This window comes from Heteronotia binoei, chromosome 15, assembly GCF_032191835.1.
Source record: "Heteronotia binoei isolate CCM8104 ecotype False Entrance Well chromosome 15, APGP_CSIRO_Hbin_v1, whole genome shotgun sequence".
In the NCBI taxonomy this organism is placed as follows: Eukaryota; Metazoa; Chordata; class Lepidosauria; order Squamata; family Gekkonidae; genus Heteronotia; species Heteronotia binoei.
In genome coordinates, this window is record NC_083237.1 from 52147344 (window position 1) to 52165473 (window position 18130).

Here is an 18130-nt window from a genome sequence, read left to right on the forward strand (position 1 = left end):
GCCTCATGGTCCATAGAGAATATTTCCCTGATAGCTTTTTGACTTCTTTGAATTCCAGGCCTGTCTTTCTTCCTCTTTCTTCCTCATGCCAGTACAATACAAGTCGTTTTGTCCATGGCCACCCACCCTTGTCCCTGCCTGTACAAAATCCCATCCCTACCACTTAAAAACGGGGCTGGCTGCCTTCAGATCTCTACTTTTAACTTCCCAGTATCAACGACCGTTTCTGCTGCCAGCCCCCATATCTTTTCTCCCACTGTCCGCTTGTTTCCTGGAGAGGGTTCAAAGTGACCCAAGTGGTTGTAGACACACAAAGCAGCATTCTTTCGGGCCCTGGTCAGACCCAGACTAGGCACCATCTGCTTTATGATCGATGGGTGCGCCTCATAATAGCTTCACTGTTGCCCAGCTGAGGCAGACGGACGCTGATCTAGACAGAGCCCTGGTCAAGAAACGTTCTGTGCCTCAGAGATTTGCAGGGCCAAAGAAGGGGCTGATTTGTTGAAACTGATATGAAGTTGAGACTTCCAGGGCCCCTTCCTCTTGGGATTCCAAATCTTCCTTTTATATGCCTGTTTATTTCCTATCAGCCGAAGTATCAAGCCTCTTTTGGCCTTAGGGTGGTGGACTCTTTCTCCTGAGCATCCTCAGTTCTCTTTCTACTAATCCAAAATTGTTGTCCCTGACTAGAAGAGATCTCTCTCTGCCTGTCTCCCCTACCCCTGTTCCATTAACACAGGCCCCTTCCTCTCTGCCTGTGATGTTTTCCCACCTTTCACTTTCACTGCAGAGCTGTACTGTTTGCCAACATTCTATTGCAGGCACCTGGCCAATTCAGGGATTCAGGTGTTCACTGAATTGTCACAAGCTATGTGGTTCCCCTTCAGTCTCTTATGTCCTAAAATGTTTGAGCTTTTGAAGAAGCACCTACACTGCAAGGGCTCTTACTCAAGAGAAAGTCTTTAATACACCCACAATCTCATTGGCGCGGGGGAGGGGGGGAGGTCCAAAACCAGAATGGCCTGTATGAATCCACCCATGTAGTTCTGAATACTTTTTTTTTTTTGCCATCAGGTTGACTTATGGTGACCCTGTAGGGCAAACATGCGGTCCAAGGGCCAAATCAGGCCCCCGGAGGACTCCTATCAGTCCCCCAAGCAACTGGCTCTTGTCTGCTTCCTTCTCCCTTCTCTTGCTTCCTTCTGCATCTCAGCTTGCTTTGCAAGGCTTGTTCAATCACACAGGAGCTACAGAGCAAAACCTCAATTTTCTCCATTGGTTGAGGCTCCTCCCCCTTTTGGTCCCCTGGGGAGGGAGGGAAACAGCCAGAGAGCTTCCTTTGCCCAGTTCCCTGGATCCCATGGGAGAAATACAAAGAAAGCACCTTTAAGACCAACAAGTGCTAATGTTTTAAGCATGTTTTATTTTAAGGGTTTTTTTTTAATTTAGTAGTGTTTATCTGTGTCCTTTAAAAAGTTTATATTTCTGCTACCTAATCTTAAATAGGTACACGCATGACCAGGCCCAACATGGCCCAGCCCAGTCCAACAAGATCTCATTTATGTCAGATTGAGCCCTCATAACAAATGAATTCAACACCCCTGGGTTTTCAAGGCGAGAGACATTCAGAGGTCGTTTGCTGTGGCCTGCCTCTATGTCATGACCCTGGGATTCCTTGGAGGTCTCCCACTCAAACACTGACCAGGGCCAACATTGCTTACCTTCTGAGCTCTGATGAGAGTGGGCTAGCCTGGACATAAGAACATACATAAGAGAAGCCATGTTGGATCAGGCCATTGGCCCATCCAGTCCGACACTCTGTGTCACACAGTGGCCTATACACACACACACACACACACACACACACACTGTGGCTAATAGCCACTGATGGACCTCTGCTCCATATTTTTATCCAATCCCCTCTTGAAGCTGGCTATGCTTGTAGCTGCCACCACCTCCTGTGGCAGTGAATTCCACATGTTAATCGCCCTTTGGGTGAAGAAGTACTTCCTTTTATCCGTTTTAACCTGATAACCTGCTCAGCAATTTCATTGAATGCCCACGAGTTCTTGTATTGTGAGAAAGGGAGAAAAGAACTTCTCTCTCTACCCTCTCCATTCCATGCATAATCTTGTAAACCTCTATCATGTCACCCCACAGTCGACGTTTCTCCAAGCTAAAGAGCCCCAAGCATTTTAACGTTTCTTCATAGGGAGAAAGTGTTTAATCATTCTAGTTGCCCTTTTCTGGACTTTTTCCAATGCTATAATATCCTTTTTGAGGTGCGGTGACCAGAATTGCACACAGTATTCCAAATGAGACCGCACCATCGATTTATACAGGGGCACTATGATACTGGCTGATTTGTTTTCAAATCCCTTCCTAATAATTCCCAGCATGGCGTTGGCCTTTTTTATTGCAATCGCACACTGTCTTGACATTTTCAGTGAGTTATCTACCATGACCCCAAGATCTCTCTCTTGGTCAGTCTCTGCCAGTTCACATCCCATCAACTTGTATTTGTAGCTGGGATTCTTGGCCCCAATGTGCATTACTTTGCACTTGGCCACATGGAACCGCATCTGCCACGTTGACGCCCACTCACCCAGCCTCAACAGATCCCTTTGGAGTGCCTCACAATCCTCTCTGGTTCTCACCACCCGGAACAATTTAGTGTCATCTGCAAACTTAGCCACTTCACTGCTTACTCCCAACTCCAAATCATTTATGAACAAGTTAAAGAGCATGGGACCCAGTACTGAGCCCTGCAGCACCCCACTGCTTACTGTCCTCCACTGCGAAGACTGCCCATTTCTACTCACTCTCTGCTTCCTATTAATTAGCCAGTTTTTGATCCACAAGAGGATCTGTCCTTCTACTCCATAACTCTCGAGCTTACTAAGGAGCCTTTGATGAGGAACTTTATAAAAAGCTTTCTGGAAGTCAAGGTAAACAACATCTATTGGGTCTCCTTTGTCCACATATTTGTTCACCCCCTCAAAGAACTGTAACAGGTTAGTGAGGCAAGATCTTCCCTTACAGAACCCATGCTGAGTCTTCCTCAACAACTTGTGTTCATCAATGTGCCTACTCATTCTATCCTTGATAATGGTTTCTACCAACTTTCCTGGTATTGAAGTCAGACTGACTGGCCTGTAATTTCCCAGATCTCCTCTGGAACCCTTTTTAAAGATGGGGGTGACATTTGCTACCTTCCAGTCCTCAGGAACGGAGGCAGATTTCAATGAAAGATTACATATTTTTGTCAGGAGATCCACAAATTCAACTTTGAGTTCTTTCAGAACCCCTGGATGTATGCCATCCAGACCTGGTGACTTATTAGTTTTTAATTCATCAATCAGTTGTAGGACCTCCTCTCTTGTCACCTCACTCTGACTCAGGTCTTTCAACACCTCTTCCAAAATTGGTGGTTCTGGAGCGGGCAAACACTTCTCATCTTCCACGGTGAAGACGGAGGCAAAAAATGCATTCAGCTTCTCAGCCATTTCCTTATCCTCCTTCAGTAATCCTTTTACCCTTTGGTCATCCAAGGGCCCCACTGCCTCCCTGGCTGGTTTCCTGCTTCTAATATATTTGAAGAAATTTTTATTGTTAGTCTTTGTTTTTGCAATATGCTCCTCATAGTCCCATTTTACCTGCCTGATCACAGTCTTGCATTTGATTTGCCACAGCCTGTGTTCCCTTTTATTAATCTCACTTGGACTAGCTTTCCACCGCTTAAAGGAGTCTTTCTTACCTTTTACAGCTTCCATTACTTTGCTTGTGGTGGGGTGGGCTCCCTCTGGGAATCCTACCCCCCCAGGGAAAGTGCATGCGCAATACATAGCCTCTCCTCTCCCGGTGTAGTGAACGCCGCGTGGTCACTGTCTGGCTATGCCTGGCAGATGGTCACTGCAATGGCCTCTCCTGCATTACTGCATCCGTAGCAACACCTTCTCGCTGGTCCCCCCCGTTTTCACAGAGTTTGCTACGTCATGGTGCGACCGAATTGTCCGGCGGTATAACCGGATGGGCAGGCTGGGCCCACCAACTTCGTCAGCCTAAGAGAAGGAAAACTCTAACATCAAACCCGGGCAGATAGAGCTCGTTAATGTAACTCCTACCACCTGGAGGACTCACTGCCGGCGTCCCGGCTTACTGGGCCATGGCAGATGACCCCCAGGTGAAAGGGTGGAGCCAGTACCGCGCACACTGCGCTTCACCTAAAAAATTCCTCTGCGCAGGCCTGAAGGGCATATCCACACACACAACCCACAACGCATCAAGTCCTGCAGCGATAGGCAAGGGGCGAAACGGCAGGTGGAAGATGCCACTGGAAGCCGCAGTCCCGATCCTGCATGTAGGCGGTTCAGGATATTGGTCGCCTGATGCTAACCCGGAGACGAAAGCATCTTTCGGCAGCACCCTGAACGACCAAGCAGCCTTATCTAGGGACAGCACTGCTTGCTCCACACGGAGAGGGGCCTAGAAAAGGTGGCCTAAACAAAGCTCGTCTCCCCCACCCCAGTTGGCTAGCCGCGGTCAACGGGCATCCTTACTTGCGGTCGAAAAATAACAACAAAGAAAAGGCATGCACCTGCCTCACAAAGTGTGCAAAGACTAAAGCTTGCGTGTTGGAACATCAGAACCATGCTTGACACAGTAGGCAGTGGTCGCCCTGAACGACGCTCTGCTCTAGTTGCCCACGAACTTCTCAGGTTGAATATCGACATAGCAGCTCTCAGTGAGGTCCGTTTCCCTGAGGAAGGTAGTCTTCAAGAACATGGTGCTGGCTATACCCTCTACTGGTCGGGTAAGTCAAAGGCTGAGAGCCGCCTTTCTGGCGTTGGCTTCATGGTCAGGAACTCCATTGCCTCCAAACTTGAAAACCTTCCAACAGGTCACTCAGATCGCATCATGTCCATGCGCCTCCCACTTCAAAACAAGCAGCATGCAACACTCTTCAGTGTGTATGCCCCAACCCTTCAAGCAGATCCTGCAGAAAAGAACAAGTTCTATGCTGATCTACGCAACCTCGTACGGAAGACCCCTACAGAGGACAAGGTGATCATCCTTGGCGACTTCAATGCCAGAGTAGGTAAAGACTCGGAAGCCTGGAAAGGAGTACTTGGCAAACACGGCATTGGCAACTGCAATGACAACGGGCGCCTCCTGCTAGAATTCTGCATGGAGCACCAGCTCACCATCACCAACACTATCTTCCAGCAGAAGAACAGTCTGAAGACAACCTGGATGCACCCACGGTCCAAGCATTGGCACCTTATCGACTACATTCTGGTGCGCCAGAGAGACCTTCGAGATGTCTTACACACCCGAGTAATGCCCAGCGCAGAATGTCATACGGATCATCGTCTTGTACGCTGCAATCTCCGTCTTCACTTTAAACCCACACCCAGGAGAGGAGGTATCCCTCGGAGGAAGTTTCAGGTTGGCAGCCTCCAGTCAGCCGAAGTTAAAGCTGCCTTCCAGGCAAAACTCCAGTCAAGAATTGAGGACCTCAGTTGCCCCACAGACCCTTCTCCAGAAGCACTCTGGGAACACCTAAAAACTACCGTCCTGCAGATCTCTGAAGAAGTCCTCGGGTTCTCCACAAGGAAGAACAAGGACTGGTTTGATGAGAACAATCAAGAGATCCAAGAATTACTGGCAAAAAAGAGATCTGCCTACCAAGCACATCTTGCTCAGCCCTCCTGTCCTGGGAAAAAAGCAACCTTTCGCGCTGCATGTAGCAACCTCCAGCGCAAGCTTCGAGACATTCAGAACTGAACCGGTGGTCGGAGTATTTTCAGGTTCTCTTCAGTGCCAACCGCGTAGTTCAAGATTCAGCAATCCACCTCACCCCACTTCAACCGGTGAAAACAGAGTTGGATGAGATCCCCACCCTAGAAGAGACTGTTAAAGCCATCAAGCAACTGAAAAGTGGCAAGGCAGCAGGAGTTGATGGAATTCCACCAGAGATCTGGAAGCATGGGGGCACAATACTACATAGCTCACTTCACAAAGTACTTGTCACCTGCTGGGAACAAGGCAAATTACCACAGGACTTTCGCGATGCAATCATCATCACCCTATACAAGAACAAAGGGGAAAAGTCAGACTGCTCCAACTACCGGGGGATAACTCTGCTCTCCAACTCTGCTCTCCATCGCAGGCAAAATCCTTGCCAGAATACTCCTGAACAGACTGGTGCCCACCATTGCAGAAGAACTCCTCCCAGAGAGCCAGTGCGGCTTCAGAGCTAACAGGAGCACCACCGACATGGTATTTGTTCTCAGGCAGCTCCAAGAGAAATGCAGGGAACAGAACAAGGGTCTGTATGTGACTTTTGTCGACCTTACCAAAGCTTTCGATACCGTTAGCAGGAAAGGCCTGTGGCAAATCTTGGAACGTTTAGGATGTCCCCCAAGGTTCCTCAGCATGATCATCCAGCTACACGAAGACCAGCGAGGCCAAGTCAGACACTGCAACGACCTCTCGGAGCCCTTCCCAATAGGCACAGGTGTAAAGCAAGGCTGCGTTCTCGCGCCAACTCTCTTTACGATCTTCTTTAGCATGATGCTTCAAAGAGCCGCAGTAGATCTAGATGAGGACGATGGTGTCTACATCCGCTATCGCACCGATGGCAGCCTGTTCAACCTGAGGCGACTAAAGGCACACTCCAAGACAATGGAAAAACTCATCCGAGAGCTACTGTTTGCTGATGACGCTGCACTCGTCTCCCACTCGGTATCAGCTCTGCAGCATATGACGTCCTGCTTTGCAGAGGCTGCCAAGCTATTCGGCCTAGAAGTTAGTCTGAAGAAGACAGAAGTTCTCCACCAGCCTGCACCCCAGGAAGATTATCACCCTCCCTGCATCACTGTGGGTGAATCAGTTCTGAAGACAGTCCAGCAGTTCAGCTACCTGGGGTGCATCATCTCCTCAGATGCCAAGATCGACAAGGAGATTGACAACAGGCTGGCAAAGGCAAACCGTGCATTTGGCCGACTGCACAAAAGAGTGTGGAGCAACAAGCATCTGAAAAAAGGCACAAAGATCAATGTTTACAAAGCGGTTGTGATGACAACCCTCATCTATGGCTCCGAATCGTGGGTTTTATACCGTCATCACCTGCGACTCCTTGAGCGCTTTCATCAGCGCTGCCTTCGCACCATCCTTAACATCCACTGGAGTGACTTTGTGACCAACACTGAAGTCCTCAAGCAGGCAGAGGTTACCAGCATCGAGGCACTGCTGTTGAAGACGCAGCTGCGCTGGGCAGGGCATATTTCTAGGATGGAAAACCACCGCCTTCCCAAGATTGCCCTGTATGGCGAACTCTCCACCGGCCATCGAAATAGAGGGGCACCAAAGAAGAGGTACAAGGACTCCTTGAAGAAATCCCTTAGCACCTGTCACATCAACCATCACCAGTGGTCTGACCTAGCCTCAGATCGCAAAGCATGGAGGCACACCATCCACCAGGCTGTCTCTTCCTTTGAGAACGCACGCATAGCTGGTCTTGAGGACAAAAGGAGATTGAGGAAGAATCGCACTGCTACAGCACCAACCCCAAATCAGACTTTTCCCTGCAGCCACTGTGGCCGGACCTGCCTGTCCCGCATTGGTCTTGTCAGCCACCAGCGAGCCTGCAGCAAACGTGGACTATTGCACCCTTCTTAAATCTTCGTTCGCGAAGCCAAGCCGAGAGACTTTGCTTGTTAACCATGCAGGCCTTTTCTTATACCTGTTTGTGCCTTTCCTAACTTGTGGTATATATTTTATCTGAGCTGCTAGGATTGTAGTTTTAAATAGCCTCCAAGCTTCCCCAAGGGTTTTGACTGTATTTACCTTTCCTTTCAGTTTCCTCTACACATGCCTCCTCATCTCAGAGAATTTACCCCTTTTAAAGTTAAATGTGGTTGTGCTGGTCTTTTGGGACAACTCCCTATTTATACAAATGGTGAAATCAATAACGTTATGGTTACTGCTCCCAAGTGGTGCGATCACTTTTACATCTCTCACCAAGTCTTGGGCATTACTTAGGACCAAATCCAGGATCGCCCCGCCCCTGGTAGGTTCTGTGACCATCTGCTCCACAGCACAGTCACTGAGAGCATCTAGAAACTCAATCGCTTTCTCTCGACCTGAACACATATTGACCCAATCAATCTGCGGGTAGTTAAAATCACCTATTACAACACAGTTTTTATGTTTAGCCACTATCTTTAATCCTTCGATCATATTATAATAATCCTCTATCTTTTGATTTGGTGGGCGATAACAAACTCCCATAGTTAAATTTCCTTTTGGGCCCTCTATTTCAACCCAAAGCATTTCTAGAAGGGAATCTAATTCTCTGACCTCAGTCTTACTGGACTGTATACCCTCTCTGACATACAGAGCCACCTCATCTCCAACCCTTCCGATATAACATATCCAGGAATCACCGCGTCCCATTAATTCTCCTCATTCCACCAAGTTTCTGAAAACAATGTCTATGTTTTCTCCCAACACTAAACATTCCAACTCGCCAATTTTACTTTGGACACTTCTAGCATTTGTATACAAACATCTATAATTTCCCAGGCAAGTTAGGCCCACAACCTTCCTCCTGCTGCCTCGAGACTTTGGCAGAAAGTCCATACTGTTTGTCACCATCTCAGTGGACAACTCTGATCCATTACCCGGTAGAAAAGTAAAAGCTAACTCTTCATCTCTTTGAGATGAGTCCTCCCGAACCAGAGACATTTCATCTCCTGTCGGCTTTCCCCCAAGATTTAGTTTAGCTCTGCCACTTTTTTGATTTTAAGCGCCAGCAGCCTGGTTCCATCTGGGGACAAGTGGAGACCGTCTCTTTTGTACAGCTCCTGCTTGTTCCAGAAAGTATCCCTGTGCCTAACAAACTTAAACCCTTCCTCCCTACACCATCGTCTCATCCACACATTGAGACTTCTGATTTGTGCCTGTCTCTCCAGCCCTGCACGTGGAACAGGTAGCACTTCTGAGAAGGCTACCTTGGAGATCCTGGCCTTAAGTCTCCTGCCTAGCAGCCTAAATTTTTCCTCCAGGACCTCACGACTGGACTATCCAGGTCAGGGCTTAATAGTGACTGATCATCGGGGGGGGGGGGGTCTGAGTTTTTCCCACCTTCATGCTGCAGACCCCACTCTTTGTCCTCCAATGCTGTTCCCCCTGGTCTGCCTAGACACAAAAGTCATTTTTGCACTTACCTTATTCCGGAGCGACGTCCCTCCTCACCACGCAGCGTCTGCGCGGATTTCGCACTACTTGCTCCACAGAACCCTGAAGTCCCGCGGCTTTTGCGTCGCAAATGTAAACCGCCAAAAACCAGTTTACATTTGCGACGCAAAATCCGCGGGACTTCCGGGTTCTGCGGAGCAAGTAGTGCGAAATCCGCACGACACTGCGCAGTGAAGAGGGACGTCGCTCCGGAATAAGGTAAGTGCGAAAACGACCAAAGTTTCAGGGCTGTAATAGACTGCAGAGGGAGAAAATTAGGAAAGCTCTTCTGTGCAAAGCCTGCAGATGGCTGGATGCGCCCTGGCATTTTATTTCTATATCATTTGCTCAAAACGCAGGAGTTCTAGCTCTTCGCTCACGCATGTGTCAAAAGGAAGAATTTCCCCTTTCATGTCCTTTATCACCTCAGGATAGCAGAACAGGGATTTGAGGTGGCAGGCCAGAGCGTCCATGTTTGTGGAATGCAGTTATATTTACATTTATGTATGGAGGTAAAGTGTAGCTGACGGGGGGAGGCAATGGCAAACCACCCCATAAAAAGTCTACCAAGAAAACGTCGTGATGCGACATCACCCAAAGGGTTGGTAACGACTCGGCGCTTGCACAGAGGACTACTTTTACCTTTTTAATATATATTTAATCCCTGACCTAGGTAGCCCAGGCTAGCCCAGTCTTGTCAGATCTCAAAAGCTAAGCAGGTTAGCAGTTGGATGGGAGATCACCAAGGAATACCAGGGTCACTACACAGAAGCAAGTAATGGCTAAACCACCTCTGAATGTCTCTCGCCTTGAAAACCCTGTAGGGTTGCCATAAGGTAGCTGTCTTGGCTGCACACAACAACAACAAACATCTACCGTATTTTTTGCACCATAAGGCGCTCCGGAGGATAGGACGCACCTTCCTCCTGGGGGGCGATCCGCTGCCTCTTCCTCCGATCCGGCGCTTCCCCCGTGCCTGCTTGCCTGGCTCCATCTTCTTCAGGCAAGCGCTGGGATCGCTCCACGTGGCCCCAGCGCTTCGCAAGCGCCGGCTGCGGAGGGGGCAGCGTGCTTCCTACTTGCCTGTGCCCCTGCCTTCAGCTGTGATGTTTAAAGCAAGCGCTGGGATCGCTCCCTCCCCCCTTCCGATCCCAGTGCTTGCTTTAAACATCACAGCTGAAGGCAGGGGCACAGGCAAGTAGGAAGCACGCTGCCCCCTCCGCAGCCGGCGCTTGCAAAGCGCTGGGGCCACGTGGAGCGATCCCAGGCGCGGGGAAGCGCCGGATCGGAGGAAGAGGCAGCAGATCCCCCCCCCCCGAAGGTACGTACCTTCGGACTATAAGACGCACACACTTTCCCCCCCACTTTTTTTTGGGGGGGGGGGAAAGTGCGTCTTATAGTCCAAAAATAGAAAACTCTATGGCAGGCGTGGCCAAACTTGCTTAACATAAGAGTCACACAGAATACGCATCAAATGTTTACAAGCCACGAGGGAGGGAGAGAGGGAAGGAAGGAAGGCAGGCAGGCAAATAGAGGGGGGGGGGAGGGGGAGGTGAAAAGAAAGCAACTTTAACTTTACATGCATTTCACCAGCTGGCTTGGCTTGGCGGAACTATTTAAAGAGAGAAATGCCTTCTCCAAGCTGGCTGATGGAGTGGTGGGGGCTTTGAGAACCACACAATATGTGTGGGAGAGCCACATGCCGCTCCTGAGCCACAGTTTGGCCACCCCTGTCCTAGTCAGAACTCTAACTACTCCACCATACTGCCACTGAATAACGGCTTGGTCTCTGAGCCATTTCTAGAGGTGCAAATCACAGTGAGTCCCTCCATTTCAGGCCACTCTCTACATTCCAGGCCTTTTGAAATGACTTTGGGATGCTCCGCTGCAAAACACAAGGCCTTGCTATTGCTCCAGGCCTTCCAGCTGTATTATTAACGCTCTCCCTGCCCCCCCGAATCTGGGTCATCTTCTAGCAAGCGGTAAAAATGATTTTATTTTGATGCAATGCTTATTTTGCCTGAACGGATTCAACGTGAGGAAGGGCACATAGTACAAAACGTGTAGCTTTAATTTGGCTGGACTGACGTCTGTTGCAATTACCTAGAAACCCCTCCCCGCCCCCCCCGCCCCCGTGTAGTGCACACATTGCAAAACAAGTCCCAGAAGACATTTTAAATACTTGGTGATGTTTGTTGTAGGTAAAGGATGCCTTTGTTGCAGAAAAGTGCAGAAGGTTCCCTTGAAAAGGAGGAGAAAAGAACAAAACAGAAATGTTATTCATTGATTTGCTTTATTTATAAGCCCACCTTTGTTGCGGAGACTCAAAGTTGGACAGTGTGAGTCGATGCAATCAATAAGACGAGACACCAGATAAGCAATCGGATAGGACTTGGCTCACAGGAGTCTGAAACGAAGCACGGAATATCAGATGTGACACGTTAAACAATGCAGAAAATGGTGTTGCATTAGTACAAACATGATGCAGTTAAATGTAGGATATAATACATACACCACCCTGACCTGGAGGGCCCAGGCTAGCTCAGTCTCACTGGATCATGAAAGCTAAGCTAGGGTTGCCAACCTCCAGGTGGGGCCTGGAGATCTCCTGCTTTTACGACTGATCTCCAGCTGGCAGAGATCAGCTCCCCTGGAGAAAATGGCTGCTTTGAAGGGTGGACTCTAGGACACTGTACCCTGCTGAGGCCCCTTCCCTACCCAAACCCCGCCTTCTCTAGATCCACTGCCCAAAGTCTCCAGGTATTTTCCAACACAGACCTGGAAACCCTAAACAGGATCAGCTTTGGTCAGTACTTGGTTGCTCAGCCTGTTGGAGTGAGTGACTCAGTATGCCTGGACACTGGGGGGGGGGCACTATATCACTCTAAGTGTATATAGGTGTTACCTCTTTAAATGAGCTGTCTCGTCTTAACCTGGGAGCTGCCCACTGACTTCTCTCTCTCCTCTCCCTCTTTTCACATGGCCTTCCATGGAGACACAGGTCTCTCCTGTATGGAAATGCCCTCATACTGCCACACATATGAAGCTGGACAAGCTGGCCATTTGTGTTAGGGAAAGTACTCTTTAGATTAGTCTTCTTTTTCTTTTGACGGCAACCTGAATGTGAACTGGATCTACCTGAATAAGTATAAGTTGACCTTTTCTGTAATATCCTTCCTGGGAGACTGATTTACTGCATTCCAAATTCCGCTTCTATGACTGGGCAAACTTTATAGCAGGGGTCCTCAAACTTTTTAAATAGGGGGCCAGTTCACTGTCCCTCAGACTGTTGGAGGGCTGGACTGCCGTTACTGTACAAGGCCGCGGGCCGTAAGTTCTCCGTCTTCTGCATCTCTCTCCCTTCCCCCACACCACACACCCCGGCCTGGGAACTCACCTCACCTCGGTATCACCTCACACTCTGTCTCCGCCGCCTCAGCCCAGTGCCGGAAGTGTGCGTTGCTAACGCGAGTTTAGGTCGAACGTCACTTCCGGTCTGATTTTGCCATAACCCGGCGGGCCACATAAACGTCCTCAGTGGGCCGCATCTGGCCCGCGGGCCGTAGTTTGAGGACCCCTGCTTTATAGTAACCAAATCTCCCACTAACAGCCTTCCTCAGTTTTCCCTCTCTTCTAGTGTTTATCTTGCTACTGCTGCCACCAAATCCACAGGGATCTGCCTCCTGCTGAGTCTAGCAACCTCAGCATTGTCTAATTTGACTGGCAGCAGCTCTCCAAGGTCTCTGGTCAGAGATCCTTCATTCATCTGTGAGCCTTGTAATCAGAGACACCAGGGGCTGAAACGGGACTCGCCTACAAGCAAAGCAAGTGCCTCTGCCCCTGAGCCTCCCTGAAAGGAGCTGCACTGCATTGTCAAATCAATCATCTGTCTATCAGAGTTAAAATTGTCTACTCTGACTAGCAGCAGCTCTCAGGGTTTTCATTCTTTCTTGCTACCTGGCCCCTTAACTGGAGATGCCAAGGATCGAACCTGGGAACTTCTGCATGCAAAGCAGAGGCTCTACCCTGAGCCAAGGCCCCTCACCTCCCCAGAGTTCTCTAGGGTAACAGTTCTAGGGTTGTCAATCCCCAGTTTGGGGCAGAGGATACCCTGGTTTGGAGGCCCTCCCTCTCACTTCAGAGTTATCAGAAAGTGGGGTGGTGGTGGTGGGAGGGTTTGAATGCAGTGTTCCCTCTAAGCTGCGTTGTTGTTTTTTTGTTCAGTCGCACAGTCGAGTCCGACTCTTTGCGACCCCATGGACAAAGTCACGCCAGGCCCTCCTGTCTTCCACCATCCTCCAAAGTCTGCTCAAATTCGTGTTTGTTACGTCAGTAACTCTGTCCAGCCATCTCATCTTTTGCCGTCCCCTTCTTTTGCCTTCTCTCTTTCCCTGCATCAGGGTCTTCTCCAGGGAGTGCTCCCTTCTCATTTGGTGGCCAAAGTATTTGAGCTTCAGCTTCAGCATCTGACCTTCCAGGGAACAGTCTGGGTTGATTTCCCTTAGGACTGACTGATTGGATCTTCTTGCAGTCCAAGGGACTCTCAAGATTCTTCTCCAGCACCACATCTCAAAAGCATCTGTTCTTCTGCGCTCAGCCTTCCTTATGGTCCAGCTCTCACAGCCATATGAGCTGGTTCAGTTTTTTAGCCTTTGGCTCACACATTGTTGTTTTAACTCAGGAAAAATGGCTCCAAAGAAAACTAATTTATGCAGTAGCTCACAACTTTAATGCCAGTAGCTCATGAAGTAGAATTTTTGCTCACAAGACTCCACAGCATAGAGGGGGTATTGGCTGAATGTCCACTGGGAACTCGATTATACCCTATGGAGACTGGTCCCCATAAGGTATAATGGAGAATCAATCTGTGGGTATCTGGGGCTCCAGAGGGTTGTATTTTGAGATAGAGGCTCCAGAGCATAGTATCTGGCCCCTCTCCTCAAACCCCACCCTCGGTTTCAAAAAATTTGGACCAGGAGGTCCGAAGAAGGTGCCCCCATCCTTCATTATTTCCAATGAAGAGAAGGCATTTGAAAGGAGTACGGTCCCTTTAAATGTGATGACCAGAACTCCCTTCAGCGTTCAGTTTTGCTCGTCACAACCTTACTCCTGGGTCCACCCCCAAAGTCCCCAGATATCTCCGAGTTGGATCTGGCAACCCTAAACAGTTCCCATGGCAGAGTGACAGCTCTTTTCCAAACATCTAGTTCGTTTGGTTTGTTGCTGGAATGTGTGTGTTTTTCCATCAAGGAATGCAGAGGTCAGTCTTTTTGGGAGCACATCTGTGTTGCTAAACACAGGGAAGATCAGCAGGCCTGGTATTTGGAAAGTCCACTATTGACACAGCCCTGGGGGTGTTTCTGTCCAGGCTAGGTAGAAAAGGAGAGGAGACTCTCACCTTAAAGCACCCTACAGTGTCTTCATTTACTCAGTGTGTAATTAAATAGTGGAATTTGTTCCCCTGCGGATGTACTAATGGCTACAAGCATAGATGGTTTTAATAGGGGATTCTATCTACAGAGACATGTGCCCCCATGGAAGGCCATGCAGAGAGAGTGAGAGGACAAAGTGTGAAGAGGAGGTCAAAGGGCAGAGGGGGTCAGACAAAGGGAGGCATCCCATTCAAGGAGATAACACCTAAATGCACGCATAGATTGATGTGGCGCCCCCTAATGTCCAGGAACATTGAATTGCTCACTCCCAACGCATAGATGCTGGTCCTGCTCCCACCCTTATGTACTAGAAGAACGCACTTCATGCAACCCTCTCAATATGTGCAGCCACTCTTTTGTGTGAATAGAGCAATGCCTTTATTGTCTAGCTTTAGGGCATACAGTTGAAAATGCAATTTTCGAGGGCAAGTATTTCGTGCATTCCAAAGCTTGGAGCTTGTGTGTGAGGATTGAGCGTAACTCTATCCATGTTGTTGGTGTTTTTTACTGATGTGGGTGTTCTGACACACTAGGTGGCAATAGGATACTTGTGTGGCAGAGGGCTGGGTCCATTTGGGGGACTGTTTGGAAGAATTTAATTCAGTTCTGATTGGTGAGAACAATAGGGCTCTGTGGTGGCTAGGCTGGGGTGTCAAACTCATGAGGGCCAGATCTGGCATAAATGAGAGCTTGTTTGGCTGGGCCATGTTGGGTTGGGCTGAGCCATGTGTGTAGCTATTTAAGATTAGGTAGCAGAAATACAAATTTTATAAAGAATAGAGACAAACACAAATATGCTTAAAATGTTATCACTCATTGGACTTAAAGATGCTTTCTTTGTATTTCTCCCATGGGATCCAGGGAACTGGGTAAATGAAGCGCTGGCTCTTTCCTTCCATCCCTAGGAGACTGGGGGGAGGAGCCTCAGCCAATAGAAGGAAGAGAGGCTTGGCTCAGTAGCTCCACTGTGCAATTGAGAGAGACTGGCAAAGCAAGCTTTTCCTCCCCCCCTTCCTCCCCAAGGGAAGAGCCTCAGCCAATGGAGAAAATGGAGGTTTTGCTCTGTAGCTCCTGTGTAATTGAACAAGCCTTGCAAAGCAAGTTATTATGCAGAAGGAAGCAAGAGATGGGAAGAAGCAAGCAAATGACAACCAGTTGCTTGTGGGCTTGATAGGAGCCCTCCGGGGGCCTGATTCGACCCCCGAACTGCATGTTTGACACTCCTGGGCTAGAGTGTCAGACAAGGACTTGCGGGATCCGGGTTTGAATCCCAACTCCACCATGGAAGCTTGCAGGGTGGCCTTGGGCCAGTAACCCATTCTCAGCCTAACCTACCTCACAGGGTTGTTTTGAAGACAAAACAGAATAGAGGAGAATGCTGTAAGCTGTTTTGGGCCCCCGCTTGAGAGAAGCGAGGGGTACAAATGAACTAAATATACAGAGGACTATTTCAGACAGACCGGAGTGCCTCCAAAGCACCATTAGAGGGCAGAATTCCAAAGACAGATTCAAACATTTGCAATTGATCCTTCCCCAAATACAATGCATAGTTCTGAGGATGAGGATGCTGCCTTGATGTCTTTATTACCCTCTTCACTACGGAGTTCTTGGCATTCCATTCAGTGAGCTTTGAAAACTTATTAATGGCAGAGTAATTTGCGAGTCAAGTACTTTACGTTCTTTTATCTACATGGGCCTTGAAAGCGCTCCCTGAGGGCAAATCAATATTATTTCTCATTTTACCGATGGCCAGTCCTTATTCTTAAAAAAAAAGAAAGCACCAAGCAGAAGTGCTGGTGTCCCAGCCTGCTTGGAATTCCCATCTTCTGCCTGGGAAATCCTGCAAGGAATGCACTCTGCTTATACTCAGAGGCACGGTTGTACACGGTCCAGATTCTGCAGGCTTTTGAGTAAGAGGCTGTTCTGGCCACCTGGCATGTACGAAAGAACACAGTTCCTTTGAGAATGAACGAAGGGCACACCCAGAGTGAGCCTCAAAATATCAGAGACTACAGCTAGGAGTCAGCAACCTTTTTATAATTCAAGAGCCAAATTCTGTCAACATTCAGAGCAAGAGGACAACCAAAAGCTCCTTTTAAGAAAGCCTGAAAATAGACAGCATAACAGTGTTGATCATTGATATGTCAATTAATAATCCTTCAAGGCTCGGCAGGCCAAACACTGGTGACTGCTAGTCCTTTATTAGAAAGCACCATGCACAAGGTCTCACAATAAGTAATATACACAAGCGCACCTTGCTCAATGGTTTTAGTACACTGACATAAATCTGGGCATGGTTTGTACCGGGATTCTTGGCATTTATTCACTAGTCCCACTTCCTTTTCTGCAACACATCTCCGTGCAGGGCTTTTTTCCTGGGGGAATGCAGTCGAACCTCTGTTCTGGAACCTCTACTTGTAAACAAAATTCTCAAAAGAATGTTTAAAAGCTCATGAGGGGGGAACCTGCGTGTTTCTCCTCCATTTCCCTCATGAGAGTTCCAGCACCTCTTTTTCCAGAAAAAAGGCCCTGCCTCTATGAAGTCCTTTGGTCCCATCAAAAGCTTGGACTGCCATTTTCTTCACATGAAACTGCCTTGACTCATCTAAGGCAATATTGTTCATTCAGACCGGCAGCAGCTCTCCAGGTTTTCAGGCAGAGATCTTTCCCATCACCTGGAGATGCTGGGGATTGAACCTGGGATCTTCTGCCTGCCAAGCTGAGGCTTTTCCCCCTGAGCTACAACTCTCTATAGCCTGGTTTTTCAACAGACCACTAATGTGTGTGTGTTAAGTGCCGACATATAGCGACCCCAGTAAGGGGCTTCCAAGGCAAGCGAGAAGCAGAGGTGGTTTGCCATCAACTTCCTCTGCAGTGTCTTCCTTGATGGTCTCCCATCCAAGACTTGTGGTGACCCCAGCAAGGGGCTTCCAAGGCAAGCAAGAAGCAGAGATGGTTTGCCTTCCTCTGCAGAGCCTTCTTTGGTGGTCTCCCTTTCAAGTACTGACCTTGCTTAACTTCTAAGATCTGGCAAAATTGGGCTGCACCATGATGCCTTCCCTCCCTTCCCGCTAATATGCCTGAACTTAAATATTTTATTTTCTTCTTTTTCAAAGAGCATCTTTAGTTCCAAATGTTTGACTGGATCACACCACAGAGTCCTCCAGTCCACCATCCCACTACCAATCAGATGCCACGTGGAAGCCCATAAGCGGAATCCACTGACAACTGCCCTTCCTTGGTATTTGACAATAGGAGCACTGACCATTCATTGGTGGGCAGTACATACCTATGCCTGTAGGTTGTTGTACCTAAGATTCCTGCTGATAGAGCGAGAGGAAGTTAGACCCTCAGACTTGCCCAACTAGCAGAGAACACAGTGAACAGGGGAAGGTGAAAAAAGGTAAAGGTAGTGTCCTGTGCAAGCACCAGTAATTTCCAATGCTGGGGTGACA